At 43.5% G+C, this 20,329-nt stretch overlaps 1 protein-coding gene across 3 annotated transcripts in view; it reads right to left on the reverse strand.

The window, feature by feature from the left end:
• Nucleotides 1-19,775, reverse strand: part of FOXJ2 (forkhead box J2) — a 34,649-nt gene extending 14,874 nt beyond the window's left edge. For all 3 annotated transcript variants that reach the window (XM_032778701.2, XM_032778702.2, XM_032778700.2), the window contains exon 1: nucleotides 19,508-19,775. The gene's annotated coding sequence lies outside the window, so the exon portion shown is untranslated. The remainder of the gene's footprint in view (nucleotides 1-19,507) is intronic.
• Between the last annotated feature and the right edge of the window lie 554 nt (nucleotides 19,776-20,329).

Genomic DNA, 20,329 nt, shown 5'->3' on the forward strand with positions numbered 1-20,329 from the left:
CTTGCTGAAGAGTGTCTTGCTCACTGGTCACAGCTAGGGAAGGTTGTGTCACTACAGACCTGGGACTGTATCCCTGGGAGGACAACCCTGCTTGCTGATAAGGTTACACAGTTTGTCCTGGAATAGTAACCTAGCCCTGCTCTGTGTATCGCAGTCAGACTCAGGTAAGATAACGAGGAGAGGAGAGGGATCTATCCTGGGGAGTGGGGCCATTCCACTTGCCCAGGCATGCACACCATGATAGCATCACCTCAGCAAGCCAAGACTGGGTGTGGTATCCAGGGGGACCATCCCTCTCACCATCTCCCAGCTGCAGCCTGATAAAGTCACCTCCTCAGCTCAGGAGTGGGATCATAGCTAGGGAGGAGTGTCTCTCATGTTGTATCCAAATCACACCTAAATAAGATCACCTCTATGGGTCAGGACTGGCAATATATTCATTCGAGGTGGAGGGAGGAATTTCTTCCCCATGGCCCAAGGTAATCTCTCCCTACATCATATCACATTGTATCCAACCCAGTTTGTAAGCTCCTTGGGGCAGGGATCATAAAAAAAATCCCCCCCACAGACACACCTACAGTGGTATATACACATAATTGTATCAACCACATCAAGGAAGGTCTGAGACTGGACTGAAAACAGAATCATTATAATTAAGACTTTGCTCTTCTTTAGCCCTTTTTTTCCTAAGGATCTCAAAGTATTTTACTGAATTAAGCCTCATGAAATGTACGTAAGTATTATTATCCTCAAGTTGAGAAATCTGAGGTACAGAAAGAAGAAGTGAAATGCCCAATGTTACACAGTATCAGGGATGATCTAGATAAATTTAGTCCTGCCATGAGTGCAGGGGACTGGACTACATGACCTCTCAAGGTCCCTTCCAGTCCTACGATCCAGTGAGTCTGTAGCAGAGTAGAGAATCGAACTGGGGTCTCTTGACTCTGATCCTTGCCTTAGTCACAAAACCATATTTTACCTCACAAAAATAAAGCACCCCTGCACAGTGTGCGCAGTAATTATACCCAAGCGTTCAATTCAAGAGGCTACGTTTTTACAATAAAACAATATATTTGGTAACCTGTGTGAAATGGTCAGGTATATCACCATCCAGGTCCTAGGGGGTCACATCATCATTAAAAAACAACATCACAACTCGCACTAATTGGCTGCACCAAGGACTGAATTTCCCTCTCATCCCTGCCAGTGATGGTCCCTTTGAATCTGGGCTGAGATAGTTAGTTTGCATGACTGCAGCCTGCACTATACCTGTTCTGGACCTAAAGAGGGAATTTAAGTCTTGAGGGGCTGCAAGTTCTGCACCCTTCACCAGTATGAAATTCAGTTTTAAAAAGATCGCTGTATATAGATGCATGTCAGCACACATAAAGACAAAAGTCGAACATAAACAACACAGTCCGATAACAGATTAATACCACACACACACCTAACATGAACATACCCTACTCAGGAAAAACCATCAGGTGGCGCCTCCTACTAAGTGCATCACCCACACTGACTGGATCAGCTGAGGCAGGGAGACACCCATCTCGGTGAGTGTAACCAGCAGATATCCTTTCTAAATATAGATACTCCAAGACGACACTGTGTGCACACATAACATCCAAACATGTATGCATCCAGCACCTTTGTACACAGATACAATTCCCAGCTTCTTTCACACAACACCCTGCGCTCACATGCCACAGTGTTCTCACAACACAGAAGCACATTAGGTTCTACACCCAGCCTTCACTCCCAACACACACACAACCACGGGATTTCACATACACACACACAGGGCTTGCATTTTCATACACACACTCAACTCACTACATAGAATATTCAGGGCTCAAACACCCATGCACCCAAACAACCAGAGATTATCTAGCACTCAAAGACAACAACTAACACTGTCTCAAACATCCAGCACTCGGACAACACCTCTCTAATCACACAGCCAGCACACACACACAAAAGTGAAACTATGCCACCACCCTATCTGTAGCTGGTGGAAACATTATTTTGCTTCTGGAGCGGAGGGAATGAGGAAAGGAAAGGCCCAATCGCAACTTACTTATCTCCCCAGCATAAGCCATTCCATCAGATACAATAGTGATGAACTAGGGCAGGGGTGGGCAGACTTTTTGGCACGAGGATCATATCTGGGTGGGGAAATTGTATGCCGGGCCACGAATGTAGGGCTGGGACATGGGGTTAGGGTGTGGGAGGGGGTGTGGTGTGCAGGAAGGGGCTCAGGGCAAGGGGTTGGGGTGCAGGAGGGGTGCAGGGCGCAGGAGAGGGCTTAGCGCAGGGGGTGCAGGAAGGGGTATGGAGTGTGGGAGAGGGCTCAGGGCAGGGAGTTGGGGTGAAGTAGGGAGCTCAAGGCTGAGGGTTGGGGTGCAGGAGGGGTGTGGCAGGGGGTACAGGAGGGTGCAACAGAAGGCTCAAGGCAGGGGGTTAGGGGGCACAGGTCAGGGGGTTGGGGTGCAAGCTCTGGCCCAGTGCTACTTACCTCAAGCGGCTCTGGGGTGGTAGTGGCGCACAGCAGGACTAAGGCAGGCTCCACTCCCGGAAGCGACCAGCATGTCCGGCAGTGCTCCTAGGGGTGGGGTGGGACTCCGCCGCATGCTACCCTTGCCTACAGGTACCACCCCTGAAGCACCCATTGGCCATGGTTCCCTGTTCCCGGCCAATGGGAGCAGCAGGGGGTGGTGCCTGCAGGTGAGGACAGCATATGGAGCCCTCTGCCCCACCGCTCCCTCAGGAGCCGCAGGGATATGGTGCCGGACGCTTCCGGGAGCAGCATGGGGCCAAGGCAGGCACAGATCCGGCCCGTGGGCCATAGTTTGCCCTCCCCTGTGCTAGAGTAATACAGTAATCTTGACAGGTAGGGTTGCATCAGGCCTACCATTGCAAGCCCATTTTCAGCTGTACATATCTCACTGAAAATATCTCCTCTCAGGCTGAAGACTGAAACTGGTCTCATCCCAAAGAATTTTATTTTATTTTTTAAAAGCTTGAGCAGAAGCCATCCACCCCTTTTTGGAATTATACAAGGGTGAAATAACTATAAATTTTCCTGGTGTAAAAAAACCAAGCAAACAAACAAAAAATGTTCTTAGTGTCGATATAACTTAAAAACAGCAAAACTTCAATAGCATGCAACTTTCCACATAGTCTGGCCTCATTAAGGACTAGACTCAAGGCCAACTCGAGAGAAAAGAAACAAAATAAATAGCAACTAAATATTCCATTTTGTAAGTGTGCATTACAAAACCTCAGTTGCATTAATATGTACAGGACTATAGAATAACAAAACTAATATGGAGCTGTGATTTCATGCTGCTATTTCATTATGGAAATGAATATTTGTGTAAAATTTTAACTATGCACCCTGGAATTATGATATAAAATAAAAACAGAGCTTAAAAAATTCTCTCTCTTTTTCAATGTCATGCTACTTTAGGATTCAAATTTGAAACATCTGAAATTCAGCAAATGCAAAAGTTACAATTTTCACAGGAATTTTAATTTGTTTATGGTGCATAGATGGAGCATTCTGGATTATTATGTATATAGTTAAATATATGATCAATGTACAATACTGTTATAAATGCAAGCACAACACCCCTGCCTTCACTGGGGGACTCAGGCCAGGGTAGATTTGGATTATATATACACTGCATACACAGGTTAAGTATCTTAACTTTTTCACTTCCTAACTTTTGAGAGGTTTTTTTTTTAATATAACTTTAATATTACCCTCAAGCTTGCATTAGTGACTCCTAAATTATCTCCATAAGTAATGCAAGTTTTGAATTTATACATACACGAAGATCATGCACTGCTTAAATTCAGCTGCCTCCGGGGTGAAACACAGAATTGTTTAAGAGTACACAGCCACACTAAATAACAGTTTAGGATGGGAAGTGAAGAAGAATCCTGTATCCAATAGAAAGTGTATGGAAAATTTGGGGGAAAAAGTATAATTTTCTAAGATGAAGCTTGGATTTATTGTTCTGTCTCTTATGAGAGGTGCTATTGGATATTTAATGACCAGGAGCAGTCAGGCTGATCAGGTTCTCAGTTTGACAACTTATCTTAAGATCATATCTCCAGCAGCACGGTAACTCTAGAAAAGGGGTGGGCAAACTTTTTGGACTAAGGGCCACATTGGGTTATGGAAATTGTATGGCGGGCCATGAATGCTCATGAAATTGGGGGTAGGGGTGTGGGAGGTGGTGAGGGTTCCCTAGAGGTGCAGGCTCTGGGGTGGGGCCAGAAATGAGGAGTTCAGGGTGCAGGAGAGGGCTCCAGGTTGGGGTACACGGGGGTGAGGGCTCAGGATTGGGCTGGTGATGATGGGTTTGGGGTGCAGGAGGGGGCTCCAGGCTGGGACCGAGGGATTCGTAGGGCAGGAGGGGGATCAGGGCTCAGGCAGGGGGTTGGAATATGGGGGAGGGGTGTGAGGGCACTGCTGAGGGTGTGGGCTCTGGCATGGGGCCAGGAATGAGGGGTCTGGAGTGCAGAAGGATGCTCTGGGCTGGGATCAAGGAGTTCGGAAGGCAGGAGGGAGATTGGGGCTATGGCAAGGGATTGGGTCACGGGGTGAGGCTTAGGGTTGCAGGCTCTGGGCGGTGCTTACCACAAGCAGTTCCTAGAAGCATGTCCCTCCTCTAGCTCCGAGGCGCAGCCAGGTGGCTCTGTGCGCTGCCCTGTCCGCAGGCGCCACCCCTGCAGCTCCCATTGGCTGGGAACCTTGGCCAATTGGAGTTCCAGGGGTGGCGCCTGTAGACAGGGCGGTGTGCAGAGCTACCTGGCTGTGCCTCTGCATACTACATAGGAGCCAGAGAAGAGTCATGCTGGCTGCTTCCTGGGAGCTGCACGGAGTGGGACAAGCCCCCGACCCTGCTCCCCGGCTGGAGTTGAGGACCAGATTAAATGGTATGATGGGTCGGATGCGGCCCGTGGGCCGTAGTTTGCCTGCCCCTGCTCTAGAATCAGTCTGTACAATTAAGTCATTGCTGACTTGTAGGGAAGAGCGCCCTCACTTTACTTTGGGAAGCACACTGGGTTTTCCTTAGATGTCTCCTATCCAAATAGTGAACCAGCTCAACACTGCATAGCATGTAACATCTGACATCACAGTGTAAACCAGAACAACTACAACACTCATGGTTCTTTCAACTTCCACTACCCACTCAGGCCTTTGTATTGTCTGGCAAATCTTCCCTCTACTACCTCTCTTATTCTCTCTCTCTCTCTCTCGACTACAGAAAAAGCTGCTACCACAGAATAAACTGGATGAACCCAAATCAATGCGTTTTTGTAGGCCCTACTACATTATCTAGCCAGTTAGAATTAACTGTATACATCCATTTTACGGTCAGTCAAATACCTACACTAACACTATTCACATCACCTACAGGCATAAATGTAAAGATGTACAATCATAATATCAGACAGGATTGAAAATGGGATAGAGTCTTTCACCTCTCGGGCACTAGTTTCAACATAACCCCAGCTCAGGAAGAGTCAAAGGCTATAGACTCCATCTCTCTAACTTCTAGAGCACTCATCCAAATCTGTACTTAAGCAAACAGTGGTTTGTGTGGTTCAGACAGAGAGAAAATGACTAAGAAAAATCCCATAATCAGTTGACATTGAATAACCACAAATTCACTCAGGACAAATGATACTTTAAGGCAAGACAGCAGCTTATTCAGTGAGCAGTAATAAACATCCCGGGTGCAGTGACTGACCAGCATGTTCGACCTGAGGCTGAAAATGGAAGCTGGCCTCCCCCATCTCAGGTTCCCTGCACTGTACATGCCACTGACTAGCTGGCAGAAGAAATTATTATTTCGCCTGTCCCGCTAATTTGCAAAGTTCTTCCACTCAGTCAGTCATGCCCCTTCCTGCACCACTGCTAACTTCACATGGCAGGGCTGAAAAACGTATTAGAGGTGGTGTAGGTAGCTTTAAGAACTGTGCAAATGTGTGGTTACTGCCCCTTTATGGTCTGGAATACTCTTTGAGGCAGGGCTCAAAAGATCAGGTGCAGCTGGAGTGAAACTATGAATGAAATGAGGCTGAGTTTAGCTTTTAAAGGACCCCAAACTGTACTAATTAGATACTTTAGTTTCATTTTGATCATTAAAATGAGGTGCCAAAATACTCAATCCTAGGAGCCTAAAGTTAGGCTGCTAAATCTCTGTTTTAGAAGTGACCTGATTTTTACAGGTGCTGAGTACTGCAGCTCATACTGAAATCAGTGGGAGCTAAGGTTGCTCAGCACCTCTGAAAAACAGGCCACTTCTACTTAGGTGCCTAAAATATAGATACAGAAGGGCTCCCTTGTTTGAAAAGTTTTGGCTCAGGCAGTAAAAAGGTACAGTCAGCTTTTGGGAGAAAATCACTGTTGACAATGCCAGGATCACCTGAAAGGGCAAGATGATCAGAGTGACAGCAGTGAAGGAGGCCGCCTAGGAAAAGAAAGGAAGAAAAAGAAAAGATAAAACTGGCCATGTATGGAAATATGGATAACTTTTACTCCAATGAAAGAAATGAGGATTTTGAAGTGTATGTGCAAAGGTTGTGCAATATTTTTATACCAATAAAACTGAAGGGAATAACATGGGAGAAGAATCAATTTTCTTAAGTTTATCTGCGAGAGACATTTGCAGTTTCAAGAGACTTTTGTTTTCCTTCAAGAACCAGGAGATATGAATGAGGGAGACTAGAATGAAGTGCTTAAAAATGTTATCTGCCCCAAACAAACTTCCTCACTGAGAGAGAGACATTTCACTTAAGAAACCAGAAAGGAAAAAGCATATCTGATTTCCTGGCTAGTCTCAAATCACCATCAGTTACCAGTATGGCAGATTATAATCTGTGACACTTGGGAAATTGCTTTGTTTCTGGAACTAGACATCCAGAATAAAGAGAGAGGCTGCTGTGTATTATTCACAAATGAAACTTAACTTGGAAGGAGTAGTGGACATGCTATTGGTATCTGAGTCAGCTAAAAGAAAGCACTGCCCTTTGAGAGTGCACTTCTGCCTACACGCCACCTGAAAAAAGGAAAGCCAGTCCACAAGGAGTTGACAGCAGTCATGGTACCCAGGAGTCGGTGGTCTCATTGTTTAGGACTAACCAGCAAGCAGAGCAATATATTTTCCAACAAGCTGAAGTGCTGGAGGTGTGGTTACAGAGGACATGTAGCTTGTGCTGGCCATAAACCACAGAGGAGAAAGGAATTCAACAAAAGAAAGTTATTGTCACCTACAAGAATGAAGTATACCAACATAGCGAATATAGACGGGCCTGGTCCAAACTCTGCGCCTGCCCATAATAAGATGGCTACTCAGAACTGTTTGCAGTGCAAGATAGAAGGGATTCAAATGTTTTATTCTGTGTTCATGTAAATGGATAAAAGTAATGCAGTAGTTTTGATTTTTTGAACGGGAACTTTGCTAATGTTACACTAAGAGAAACTAACATAGCACTTTAAAGCTATAATCAAGGGACAAGCAAAGTTTTAGGATGTCTGCAAATAAATGTAAACTACTGGGGTACTTGTTTGCTGCTGCTGCTGTTGTTGTTGTAGTATTAGATACAGACCTTCTCTAATTGGCACAAACTGGCTCAAGAACAAAGTATACCACAAGTTAGGTCTGGTGGCGAAAGAAAAAGAAAAATCTATTTTTGGTACAGTCACGGGTTTAGAGAAAGGGATAACAGAATATATTTTTAAAAGCCAAACCAACATTTCTTAAGGCTCATCCGGTGCCTTATGTCTTGTGAGAACCTGCAGAAAGGCAATTAGAAGAACTGCAGGAGCAGGGAATAATTTCATCTGCTGAGTTTAGTGAATGGGCTGCACTGCCTATGTGTGTTCCTGAAACTGATGAAGTGTGAGGATTTGTGGGGACTATAAAGTCACCATGAGCCCGAGGTTGCAAGCAGATCAGAATCCAATTCCAAAACCACAGGATTTATGTGCTAAACTGTCAAGAAGGGTAAAGTTTACAAAGCTTGACCTGCCTCAAACATATCATAAGGTCACGTTAGAGCCAGATTCTAAAATACTCTTACTATGGAGACATATAAAAGGCTGTACAGCAGGTGTAGGCAACCTATGGCACGAGTGCCGAAGGCAGCACGCAAGCTGATTTTCAGTGGCACTTGCACTGCCCTGGTCCAGGGGGCTCTGCATTTTAATTTATTTTTAAATGAAGCTTCTTAAACATTTAAAAAACCTTATTTACTTTACATACAACAATAGTTTAGTTCTATATTATAGACTTATAGAAAGAGACCTTCTACAAACATTAAAATGTATTACTGGCACACGAAACCTTAAATTAGAGTGAATAAATGAAGACTCGGCACACCACTTCTGAAAGGTTTCCAACCCCTGCTGCATAGGCACAAAAGGCTACCACTCGGTGTAGACCAGGGGCAGGCAACCTATGGCATGCGTGCCAAAGGCAGCACGCAAGCTGATTTTCAGTGGCACTCACACTGCCCGGATCCTGGCCACTGGTCCGGGGGGGCTCTGCATTTTAACTTAATTTTAAATGAAGCTTTTTAAACATTTTGAAAACCTTATTTACTTTACATACAACAATAGGTTAGTTATATATTATAGACTTATAGAAAGAGACCTTCTACAAACATTAAAATGTATTACCGGCACGTGAAACTTTAAATTAGAGTGAATAAATGAAGACTCAGCACATCACTGCTGAAAGGTTGCCAACCCCTAGTGTAGACAGTGACCTGCCAGATTTAAAAAAAAATGGATAGATCAAGTTCACCAAGGTTGTTATTTTCTTGTCAGCTGTTTAGACATATGGTAGAAATGTAGAGGAACACTTGAGAAGAGTTGAAGGGGTTCCGAAAACTTTGCAAAAAATGTGGTTTTCAAGTGTAGAAAAATAACCGAGTTGCTTATTTACAGCCCAGCAGAGGTGCAACAGAACTCTTATAAGAAACAACAAAAGGTATTGAGAACATGGCTCTACTTAAAAATGCTTAACAGCTGAGGTCATTTTTAACTTTGTTAAAACTACTATAAAAGATTTATGCCAAATATATATACAATAAGCCTAATGTTTTCACTTTTACAGAAAAAAACGTAAAATGTTTTAGAGCGAAGGACAAAATAAGGCTTTTGAAGATGCACATTAAGGAATTCTACTGTGCTGGTACACTTTAATTGAGAACTTTCCTCACTGTTACTAAGTGATGCTTTACCAGTAGAGGTAGGAGCTGTAATTTCACACATATGCAAAGATGACCAAGAGAAAAGAGGAAAAGGCACTGGGTATTATTTTTGGAGTAACTCAATTTTATGAGTACTTATTTGGAATGAATTTTACTTTGAAAACCAATTGCAAACCTCTGATAGAAAAAGTAATTCCAAAAGAAGGTATTCCGGGCCTGGAAGCATCCAGGATACAGAGATGGGTTTTAATCTTAGCTGCATATCAGTATAGTATCCAGTGCAAACCTTTGGTACAACGCATGCTAACACTGATATGCTATCAAGATTGCTTCTGAAATTAGAGACAGACTCAGAAGTAGATAGATCACTGTTCAGAATCACCCACTCAGAAGATCTTCCCATTACTGCAAAAAAGATAGCCACAGAAATGAAAAGACCTATTGGGTTAAAATAATGTAATATACTCTTTCTGCAGGACTGCTGCTATACAAGAAATTTAGTTCTAATTCCTGTAACAAACATGGATTAATCAGTGAAAAATGACTGTTCACTATGGGGTATAACAACAGTAATACAAGGCTTACACAGCAGGAGCCCGGCTGAGTTACATGAACTTCACCTTGGCATAGTGAAAATGAAAATCTGACTAGAAGTTGATTTTGGCGGCCAAGCTTTGAACAAAACACAGAAATAGATTAGTCAATGTGAACTCTGAAGTAGTCACCAACATATGTCACAAACCGTTCCATATTGTCCACAGAAGTTGGTTACTACAGCTATACCAGAAAGTTTACAGTGGTCCAGCTGCACCTCTGTAAGCTCTCTAATGCAGCAGCTCTAAGCTGACAGGAAAGAGCTCTCCCATCAACTTAATTCACCCCACATGAATGACTGTACCTATGTCAGGGGTAAAAGCTCTCCCCCGACAGTGCTATCCAAACCGGTGCGACATAAGTTATACGGACCTAAGTGGTAGCATAGACATAGCCTAAGACTTGGCAAAGATTCCATGTTCATTTTGCACATAATAAGCAAATGGACTTCTATGAAGTTGATGCTTATTCCAGGTAGACAGAAGGACATATGACAAACACTTCTACTGCTAAGATTACTGAGACATTTGTGGAATGTGTTCACTGCATGTGGTTGCCCAAGGAGTTTGGAAGCAGATGTGCTGATGCTAGACGTAGCTTGTAAATAAGGACTCTCTGACTTTTTATTTTTGTTATTATTATGATCCAGTTAAAGTCACTCCAATTAATTAAAAGAAACACATTTGATACGTTGGATTTTGGGAGGCATAACCACCAGCCAGACTTCACCCACCAGCCAGACTTCCTAGCCAAAAGTTTATATGAAACCTATGAGGAGGATGGCCAACAGCAAGGCCAAGAAGCAATGTTCTAGTGGAAAGCCTATACCCTCTAACAACTCTCTATGGCTGGAAGCTAGAATCCCTAATGGGAATTCTGTATCCTGCAGTTTGGGGCTCCTAAGGGGATACATTTTTCATACCATCCTCTGAATAGTAGCTGTCTGATAAGATCTTAAATCCCCCTTCCAATCCCCTCTAGATGCTTGAAGGAGCCTTTTCTCTCTTCCCAACCCCACAGAGCCTCTTGACCACTGTGACAGGGATTCTCTGTTACTCTAACCCATCTCTCATCTTCCTAATTGCTTTGGCGGGGGGGGGGGAGTGGCTACTTCTCCAGCATCTTCTTTTTTTATCCTCCTCCTGTATAAGGGAAACAGGAAGCGAGGACAAGGGTAACAAGCAGATAATCTGAACTTTATGAATAATTTCTGAATACATAAATATATGACCCTCATTGGCCCCTGCTTGGCCATTACAGGTTGGCAGTTTCCTATAGGTATCATGGTAGAATGAGCTGAGGGGGTATTTGAAGGAGGATAAGGTAATGGCTTTATGGACTGGCTAGACTAGGAAGGGCATTCCACAAGTATGGTGTGGAAGTAAGTACATCAGATGTTTCTGGAAGAAGAGAACAAGCAGACGGTCATACTGGTCATGCGGTTTGTAATCTATCATTTAAATCGGCTTCTGTACTAGATGACTGGAGGATAGCTAATGTGGTGCCAATTTTTTTAAAAAGGCTCCATGGGCGATCCCAACAATACAGACTGGTAAGCCTAACTTCAGTACCCGGCAAACTGGTTGAGCTATAGTAAAGAACAGAATTATCAGACACATAGATGAACATGTTATATTGAGAAAACATCAACATGGTTTTTGTAAAGGGAAATCATGCCTCACCAATTTACTAGAATTCTTTGAGGGGGGTCAATGAGCACGTGGACGAGGGGGATCTAGTGGATATAGTGTACTTAGATTTTCAGAAAGCCTTTGACATGGTCCCTCACCAAAGGCTCTTCAGCAAAGTAAGCTGTCATGGGATAAGAGGGAAGGTCCTCTCATGGATCAATAACTGGTTAAAAGATAGGAAACAAAAAGTAGGAATAAATGGTCAGTTTTCAGAATGGAGAGAGGTAAATAGTGGTGTCCCCACTGTACTGGGACCAGTACTGTTCAAAAAATTCATAAATGATCTAGAAAAAATGCTAAACAGTGAGATGGCAAAATTTGCAGATGATATAAAGCTATTCAATACAGTTAAGTCCAAAGCAGACTGCGAACAGTTACAAAGGGATCTCACAAAACTGGGTGACCAGGCAACAAAATGGCAAATGAAATTCAATGTTGATAAATGCAAAGTAATGCACATTGCAAAACATAATCCCAACTATACATATAAAATTAGCTGTTACCACTCAAGAAAGAGATCTCCGAGTCATGGATAGTTCTCTGAAAACATCCACTCAATGTGCAGTGGCACTCAAAAAACTAACAGAACGTTGCGAATGTTTAGGACAGGAGTAGATAATACCATATTGCTTCTATATAAATCCATGGTACACCCACAGCTTGAATACTGTGTGCAGTTCTGGTTGCCCTATCTCAAAAAAGATATACTGGTTTGGAAAAGGTACAGAAAAGAACAATAAAAATTTTTAAGAGTATGGAACATCATCCATATGAGGAGAGATTAATAAGACTGTGACTTTTCAGCTTGGAAAAGAGACAACTAAGGGGGGGATATGACTGAGGTCTATAAAATCATGACTGGTAGGGAGAAAGTAAATAAGGAAGTGTTATTTACTCCTCATAACACAAGAACTAGGAGCTACCGAATGAAATTAATAGGTAGCAGGTTTAAAACAAACAGGAGGAAGCATTTCTTCACACAATGCACAGTCAATCTGTGGAAGTCCTTGCCAAAGGATGTTGTGAAGGCCAAGCCTATAACAGTGTTCAAAAAAGAACTAGATAAGTTCGTGGAGGATAGGTCCGTAAGGGGCAGGGATGCAAAACCATGCTCTGAAGTGTCCCTAACTTCTGTTTGCCAGAAGCTGGGAATGGGCAACAGGACATGGCTCACTCGATGACTGCCTGTTCTCTTCATTCCCTCTGAAGTACCTGGCATTGGCCACTGTCGGAAGACAGGATACTGGGCTAGATGAACCATTGATCTGATCCAATATGGCCGTTCTTATATTGGCACTGATGCAATAGAAGACAAGGGAAGATAAGAAGGGAGACACAGAATTGCAAAGGGCATTAAGGGAGGAAAATAAGCTTGAACGTGATGGGGGTGGACAATGGAGAGCCAACAGATGGATATGAAGAGGTGGATGACATAGCGAGAACAACAAGCCAGGGAGATGATTTTAACATCAGTGTTATGCAGGGGCAATGTTGTTTCAAGGAGGCCAGTGAGGAAGTGCCTGCAGCAATCAAGATGGGAGATGATGAGGGCCTGGACAGGAATTTTAGCTGTATAGAGAGAAAGGTTGATCTTAAGTTAAGGAGGAAGAAACAGCAGGATATGGACACAACCTCCATTTGTGGGGCAAGAGTGGGATGGTCAGAAAGGATACACAGATTATGAGTCTGGGTGACAGAAGTGTGTGGTGGTGTAAAAAAGGGACGGAGGGGGAGGGGGAGACAATGGGGATGGTTTCAGAAGGAAGTTCAAAGTTCCGTTTTGGCCATGTTGAGTTGGTTCTGAGTCATCCAAGGGAACATGTCCAAGAGATAAGCTAAGATGTATGAGTTGATGGAGGAAGACTGGTCAAGAGTGGAGATGTAGATTTGCAAGTCATTGGCATAACAATGGTGGTGAAGCCAACTGAATAGATGAGATCACCAAAAGAGTCTGTACTCCTCCTGTACAGAAGACAGGAGGAGTGAGCCAAGGATGGAGCCCTGTGGTATTCTTATGGAAAAGGGAAGAAGGGAAGAGGTCAGTCTAGTGAAAAAGACACTGAACAGATGACCAGAGCAATTAGGAGGGGAACCAGGAGACGACAGACATACAAAAGTCAAGAGAGGACAAGATGAGGATGGAACAGAGACCCTTAACACTTGGCCAAGAAAAGGTGACTGGAGATGTTAAGGAGAGAGGTTTCAGGAGACCCAGAATGTCTTTGCTTAAGTCACTTTAAAACATATTTAAACAACTTAAAAGTAGTTTAGTTTTAGTTTACTTTAGTTTAAAACAACTTAAAACTACACTGACAAGCTATGGGGCCTTTCAGCTTACAGATGACCTGCAAAGGAAAAAAAAATGAGTCTGTGCCCTCTATTTGCTCCTTCATGAGGCATAAGTAAGGTCTGAAAGGCTTTTTGTTTAATTTCACAAGGTTTTTCCTCATATTCATTACCTTAGATAGATCTGGAATAATAATACCCCCTAGCTATTAGATAGCACTTTTCATCCTTAAATTTCAAAGTGTTTTATAAAGAATCAGTTTCATTCCTCACATTTTACTGGTGGGAAAACTGAGGCACAGAAAGGCAAAGTGATTTGCCCAAGGTCCCCCAGCAGACCAAGTGGCAGAGCTTAGAAGATACTCCAGCTCTCCCGAGTCCCAATTCAGTGTTCTATACACTAGGTTTATCTTTTCTGGGGAGTGTTTTGGCGGTCAAGAGACCTGGAAGAGATTTTTAAGAAGATTATTTAATCTCTGTTTGGTTTTTTGTGCAGGTGGTGGTCGTGGTGGGGTGATGGGGGTTTTTGGTTACTAAAAATTTGGAGGAAAACTTGTTTTATGAAAAATTCAACATCCTTACTCCTTCAGTGAAGGACTGCAAAAGGTCCCATTCCCTTCTCAATTGTTCAGATTTCACTGCCTTGATAGTTATGTTATAATCCTACTCGTTCTACAATCATCCACAGAACTTTTCATATAAAACTGTGTAAATAAGATCTGAATTTCTAATGTAAAAAATAAGCAGGAAAATAAACCTTTATTTTGGGGAATTAAAAAATCCCTACTTGGTCCCCTGCAAAAAAATTCAGACTCCAGTATGTGCACAGAGAAGCAAGAGAGAGCACAAACCTACTCTTCTTTCTTTTGTAGGTTACTGGTTCCAAACCAGCCTCACATCAGAGGAACTGGCTGGCTCAGGGCGATCAGGAAATAGGATACGGAACCTTGCACATGTCTTTCACTTCTAGGGTTCCAATCCAATCTAAGATCGTGGAGAGCTGGCAGGAATCATGGAGAATCAGAGAATATAGTGTGGAACCTTTTAACGCTAGATCATCAGCTACAGCCCAGCCACACGTGGAGGGGCAGTTAAACAGGAAGGGTGGGAGACTGGATGAGTCAGAGAGATTATGGAGTCATTCACCTCTAAAGCACTACTACTCCACGCTGGTAGGACTGGATAGTTCAGCAGAATCAGAATGATTATTCATTATACATCTGCATTAATGGATGTGGTATTTGATATAACTCAAAATAAAACAAAGTCCCTGCTCCCATATGATCTAACAAAGGCAAAGCCAAGACAAGGTCACAACACCAGTGTGGAAGACCACTGATGAGGACTCAGTGCGCTGCAGCTAGGAAAGATTCCTGGAAGAAATGGGTTTTAAGGAGGAAATGGAGGATGCTTGGCATATGAGGACAAGGAGAGTGTCCTGGGCATAGAGGGCAGCAGGACAGAAGGCCCAAAGAAGAGTGGAAAAAAAGAGATGCAGAGATCAGTAAAGAGAGAACTGGGAGGAGTGCAGGCAAGTAGGAGGAAATCAGAGCAGAGAGGTAGGTGGAGTGAAAATGCGCAGGGCCTTAAAGGTGCACAAGCAGAACTTAAATTTGATGCAATAACAGATAGGAAGCCACTGAACGGATTTGAGGAGAGTGCTGACATGGAGTGAGAATCAGCAGAGGAAAACTAGTCACAGCAACAGGATACTGAGTCTTTCACCTCTAGGGCATCAATCCCAATCAGGCCCCAGGTTGTGATGGGAGAATGGATAATAAGCCTTTCACATTTCAGTAAAGCCCCAAGAATTTCTTAACAAGATGGCCCTGAACTTTACTACAAGGTCTCTGGATTGAGCCCTTTTGGATATTCCGCACCAGCTTCATTTACATTTTAAAATGGAGGTATTAAAATGAGTTAAATATGAAAATGAATAGTGCATTCAGTACAGTCTCCCCTGTGTTATTCATTTGTATATTAAATGCAATTTATTTTAAACTGTCTCCACATTGTCACTTTTCTAATATGCCACAGATTTTTGTGCTTACAGTGCATAACCGTATCATAGACATTTTCATAGTGCAAGCTGAAGATTTTGAGAGCAGGATAGGGAACAGCTGGGGCTATTGGTAGGTAGGGAGGTGTGGGAGGCAGTTTGGGAATGGGAAGAGCACATTAGCTAGATGTTTCTCTTAAATAATTAGCAGTGAAACAGTTAGTGATTATTGACATTTAAATAGTTATCTTTAGATTTCCAGGTTAACATCCAATAGAGATGAATGGGCAGTTCACACGTCTTAGAGCCTGAATGAGTACCTTCTGCAGACTCAAATATCTGATTCATGTTCTCAAGGTTATCTTCAAAACCATCAGGCCTAGAAATATAATTTATTTTAAAATGAAAGCTGAGATTCTGAAGCACTATTCTGCAGCTGTAGAACTCCCAGGGCTCTGCCTGTAAGGTAATGGTTATTACAATCTGGCCCTAGATTAGGGTGACTAGATGATTACTGGGGAGAATTGGGGAAATGAATTACTTGTCTTAGTCCAGTTCTTCATGGACAGATGTCCATATCACAAATGGCATTAATAGGTCTCCCTGCTGACATTCTCAGCAGAGGCCAAAAGTCTGAACAGGTCATGGAGACCGAACTCCCCACTACAGGTGGCTACACAAGGCCAGGGCTGAGGTCCATTGGTGGGAATAGTGTATGGAAGATGCCTACTTTGCTGTGGCCCCTGCGGTTAAAAAGAGAACCAAGGAACAGACTCTAGCATTCAAGGTCAGTAACATTTCTTAAAGCAAAAACATTGAATTTACAAGTGTTCCACCTCCCTGAATTCAATAATTTTCACAAGAATCAAGGGTCGCAACCAGATTCCAAATTGGGTACTAAGATTCAGCCTCCTTAAATTGTCCCTGCTATTTCAGTTCAATATGACATTGCCTGATCCCTTATCCTGATCCCAGGTACTGTCCATAAAACCATGGGTTTTAAAACAAAATCCAAGGAACTAACGAGACATGATGAGACTAATGTTATATGCTATCATTCATTTAGATAACCCTTGTCCTGCCCCTTTAATTTCTCTCATTTAATGTGAAATCTTATTTAGGGCCTGACCCTGAAAGGTACTATGTACCCTCAACTCTCATTGACTTCCTTGGAAATTGAGAACACTCAGCACCTCAAAGGATTATATTTCTTATATTGTAATGATGAGATTTTCAAGCCTGAGTGCCTGAAGTTAGGCTTCTAAGTCAATATTCAGGCAATTAAATAAGTAGCCTCATTTTCAAACTGCTGAGCACCTAGCAGCTCTCACTGAAGTCAACTGTGGGCTGATGGACACTTACAACAATCAGGTCACTTGTTTAGGTGGATTTAGAAGCCTGACTGGCACCCAGATTTGAACATCTTGGTTACATTCCTAAGGACATAGACCTGTATTTGTCTGTAAAGCACCTTGTACGCTCATGGAGGGTAATATTCTTCCCTTCCCCTCCCACCTTACCCCTTTATGTAACATCTTTGGTACAGGATGGCTGCAGCATTCCACCCCAGAGGCAGCAGCATTTCAGCCTTGGGTTAACAATCATAGAAGTGTAGAATCATATAACTGGAAGGGACCTTGAGAGGTTATCTAGTCCAGTGTCCTTCACTCATTGGCAGGACTAAATATTAAGACCATCCCTAACCCAATCCACTTAAATAAGTAGCAACAACAACAAAAAACAGCAAACCATACAACTCTCAAGTTACTCCATCCCCTGGATTTACCAGCATGTCCTGGCTTCTGCATATCTGTCTTTCAGACTGCAAGCTTTTCAGGGCAGAGATTGTCCTAATTTGTGTGTCTAGATTAGCACTGAGTACTTTGTCAGCAATTAATGAATAAATAAACAATTATGCACAGACCCCACACAGCATTCCGTCTTGCAAAACTGTCATATTTACCAGGTTAGCCACAAAATCTAAAAACTCATCCTTTATCACAATGACAGAGAAGAATGAAAATGCAAATCTTTTATACCCCCCTCAAAATATTACTTGCTGTGGACAAGCAGAATTTTGCATGGCTGGCATACACATTCAGTAAAGTGCTGTGGCATCCGACTGAACCAAAGGCACTAGAAAAATGTCAAGTCATTATTGTAAGAGCTGGGGCAGAGGAAGGTAAATTAACCCCAAGAGCAGGAAGAGTCAGTAAATACCTTTGAGTGTACGAAGCCCAAATTGCTTCAGTTATTGCCTTCCTTGCACTAGACAAGGTATTCTACTCAAAGCAGATGCATTGCAAAACTAGAGAGCAACAAGTGGGAGGGCATCTTACAGCACCCCCAGAACACAAACATTATGGTTTCAGTCTCCCGCTGTAAAATCCACTGTGCCACCCTAAGAATCACAGAGGTCAAAATGCAATGGCAAAGGTGGGGAGTCATCCGGGGGTGACCTCACACACTTTTGTCTGAGCTTCCTATCCAGTTACACCAAGGAATCCCTCTTGATCCTCATTCTTGGATTTCCCTGTTACTATGTATTTTCCTACTGGAGTCTGAGTTGGTATTTGTCACAGCAAGGGATCCTTTGGCCTTGGATTTCCTTGCAACTGTCTCAGGAGAATGAACAGGGAAAGGGATACCTCGGGCTGAGAATTATATGGGATTGTCTTTGGGGTGCTGCATCTGCTGAAGGAATCTGAATTAGTCTCTTTTGAGGAGATGTTTCTTTTGGACTTGATTTCCGAGTGAATGACCCAGGGCAAGTGTGTTTTCTGGGGAAGGAGAAGGAGCACTGTGCTAGTGTCAGCAGGCTCCCTTGGTGTGGGATTTAACTATCCCATTTTCACAAGGCAGCAGGGCCTGTACCCCATGACACAAGCATCAGGATTCACATCCCCAGACCCTAAATAGAGCAGGATCCACATGTGAAGGGTAATAGCAATGGAATGGATCCTCGTAGTTCTGAAAGCGGGTTCCATCAGCACTACCACAGAGATTTTCATTCCTAGACCCCGGGTACGATGGAATTCAAACCAAACGGCACCAATGCCAGGATTCATTCCCATAGCCCCTGCGTACAGTGGGATCTACATCCGAGAGTACTAATACTGATATTCACACAACTCCCAGTCCCAAGCACAGTGGGTTTCTCCAACCCCTAGGATACTAGCAGCAAGATTCACACACATAGCCTCATGAACAATGCATAATACACACCCCTAGGGCACAAGTGCTAGGATTCACCCTCCCTCTCCACAGTCTTTTCAATCAACATAATCCTATAATCCTGCGTATTGCCCCCCGGATGACAGAAATGTATTTCATGTCAGTGATGAAGGCTGAGTCCACAATAAAGTCAATACAGTAATGACGGATGGTGGATGGAGAATGCCAGAGGGACTTGGATACAATTCCCTGTGGCTAGGGTCTCCAAAAAGCAATGCACTGGAACAAAAATCAGGCCAGCTCTTTATAATAAATAAAAGGAGACAAATAATTCCAGAAATAAAAATGGAGAAAGGCACACCAAGAAAGAAGAGTGGGGAGAATTCAGAAATGGGAAGACAGAGAGAAGATGGAGAGAGCTACAGAGAGGTATAGACAGAAGAGAAAATTGATGGGAAGCGAGGATAGAGAGGAATAGACAGAAGGAGAACTGAGGGGAAAAGAGGGATGCTGTAATGTGGTCACTCACTCTGTTTGGAAGATTTTCTGTAGGGGGGGGGGTTATCTCCAGCACTGGTTTTGGCGGTTCTGCCCTTCACACTCCTCCGCTGGACTCCATCCTCAGAGCATTGCTGCCAGCTATTCCAAGATCATCTTCAGATTTTGAGAGGGAAGGGGTTGTGGATGAAGTTGGGGCCTGAGAGGTAGAATGATCTGCTTGGGGCTGTCTGCCCCCTAAATTGCTGGTGGTATCCTAGGATAGGGATCTCCTCCTTTCTCTCTTCTTTAATAGCTAACTATTTAAGGGGTGTCACTTTGGGGTGATACTGTTTTCTTCTCCCCACTGGCTCTCTGGTTATATGGGAGATCAATTCCCCCTTCCCTCCTTAACTGGGGGTCCCTTTTCTCTTCCCTATAGGTTCACGTCCCCTTTTGGGGGAGGCAAATCTCCCCCTTTTCTGGGGAAGTTCCTCTTACTAACTGTGGATATTTCAGGGAAGTCTCTTTTCTCTTCCCTGGTGGCTGGCTGGCAGGTGTTTCTCCCCTACCTTACATGGAATATTTGGGATAGTCTTTTTATAGGAGTGTGGGGCTATTTCCTCTTTCACGGGGGAGTGCCCCTTGCCAGGCTGGTATCTAGAACTCTGTTCTAGCACTGCCAGTTGGTGAGGGGTGTCTCTTCCCCAGGGCCTTGCTTTGTTGTTGGGTACTGAATGGGTGTTAATTAATTACTGGGTAACTATTTGGGGTTTTGCTTCTTTCTGGCTAAGCATTTGAGGGCTTGCTCAGGGGTCTCTCTCCCGGAGGTTCCCCACTGACTGTCTGGCTGAGCTTGGGAAAAATGGGGGAG

This window comes from Chelonoidis abingdonii, chromosome 1 (genome assembly GCF_003597395.2).
Source record: "Chelonoidis abingdonii isolate Lonesome George chromosome 1, CheloAbing_2.0, whole genome shotgun sequence".
Classification (NCBI taxonomy): domain Eukaryota; kingdom Metazoa; phylum Chordata; order Testudines; family Testudinidae; genus Chelonoidis; species Chelonoidis abingdonii.